Source organism: Dermacentor andersoni, chromosome 1 (genome assembly GCF_023375885.2).
Source record: "Dermacentor andersoni chromosome 1, qqDerAnde1_hic_scaffold, whole genome shotgun sequence".
Lineage (NCBI taxonomy): Eukaryota > Metazoa > Arthropoda > Arachnida > Ixodida > Ixodidae > Dermacentor > Dermacentor andersoni.
The window spans coordinates 157,379,937-157,381,782 of NC_092814.1; the positions used below are offsets into that span (position 1 = coordinate 157,379,937).

At 44.3% G+C, this 1,846-nt stretch overlaps 1 non-coding gene across 1 annotated transcript; it reads left to right on the forward strand.

Moving 5' to 3' along the window:
• The first annotated feature begins 467 nt into the window (after positions 1-467).
• TRNAE-CUC (transfer RNA alanine (anticodon CGC)) lies at positions 468-539 on the forward strand. Its single transcript has one exon. It is a non-coding gene; the product is annotated as a tRNA-Glu (tRNA).
• The last annotated feature ends 1,307 nt before the right edge of the window (positions 540-1,846 follow it).

Here is a 1,846-nt window from a genome sequence, read left to right on the forward strand (position 1 = left end):
CTAACGTAATGAGTTGTTTCTGTTGATCTGATAAACGGCTGCATGTGGTTAATATGTTTCTGCAATTTTTATTCTGTGCACGTGGCTGGGTTTTTTTTTTTTCAATTTTGATATTGTCGCGAGTTTGTCACGTTTATGTGCGTACTTTGTTCTATGCCACCTTTACTCAGACCCATGTAGGGGCCTTGTAAAGTATTTTCAAACTGCAAATAATAAATAAATGAATAAATAGTCCGGTTTCTCGCTGGTGCGTGGAAATAAATTTGCGCTGTAAGTGCAACTAGGTGTGTGTGTGCATGTCCTTACTAATTTAATTAAAGAAATAATAAATCATTCAAAATGAAATGGATGAAAAAACAACTGGCCGCATATGGGATACGAACGCATGTCTTCGCATTACGGCTAACACTCCGGGGGTAAGTTTTAGTAGTAAAAGGTATACCCCAGAAAGCGGATGGGAAAACGGCGCCGCGGTAGCTCAATCGGTAGAGCATCGCACGCTCAATGCGAAGACGTGGGATCGTTCCCCACCTGCGGCAAGTTGCTTTTTCACACACTTTCAATTTCATTAATTTATCATTTCTTTAATTCAATTAGTAAGTGCGAGTAATTTCCCCTTTGTTGTCCTTGGTGCCTTTGTTGGCTTCTTATGATATTGTCACGTGGTAGTGACAGTAAAGAAAGCAGCAAAACTGTGATTCACGAAACTAGCATTTTATTGGGCGAACTTGTGCCCTCAAAAGCAGACTGCACTCAAAGAACAACGATAGCGGCGAACACACTCGGCGATCGGCGAAAATCTGATCAGCGGGTCAAGCGCGTCGGCTTTTATACATCAGACTTTGAACGTTCCAGAGTAGTCTCTGGGACCCGCGTGTCTTCCACAAAGTTCTACACTATTCGCATCGCTCATACATGTAATCAGATTACACAAGGTTCGGTGACAGACAGCGGATGTAACCATCGATAACATTCCACAAACTTCCGATACATGTAGGCGCGTCCTGCGCTGTGCGATAACGTGACAGGCCATGAAACGTGGTCGCCCGATAAAGATAAAGTAGTACAAGTGGCAATATATATCTATATGAGAGAGAGTCAGATACTTTGCGGTTTTCCACCCCCACAACTCGAGAAATAGTTGGTACGCCACTGTTATTACTTTTGTTGTCGGGAGACGTTGAGTCAAACCTTGGCCCTGATCCTATTCTCGTCGAATTACGAGAACTTTCTGCGGCACAGTTAACGCTGATGAGTGAAGCGCAGGGACTACACAGCCAACTATTAGCAACGAAGGAAGCCCCATGTGACCTAAGAGAATGGCCGATATTAAAAAGCACTGCCATTCTCTGCCACCCCTCCAAGCCGAACTGGAACTTATCAAAAAAATAACGTCACCCATACAGCACGCCTAACAGATGACATTGGATGATGCCGAAAACAGGTCGCGACGTAATAATCTAATCTTCTACGGCCTTCCAGACGCCAAACCATCTGAATCGCATGCCGAATCTGAGCAAATCATTCGCCGTTGCCGTGACCACTTAGGTACAGATATTAACCCTAAAGAAACTGCTCGCGTGCGTCGCTTAGGTCGCCACACGGGGGGGAGATGTAGGCCGATAATAGCAAAGTTCACGTTCTACAAAACCAAAAGACGGGAACCTTTCAAACGGACGAAAGTTTAAAGTAACGACCTACAGCATAGGTGAGGATTTTTCACGCAGGGTTCAGAATGCCAGAAGTCACTTAGTCACGTTTGCAAGACACAAGTCTTGCAAACATCCCTTATTCCCAAACTATATAACACTGCCCATCGGCTCGGAACGCTATATATTCAATGAAA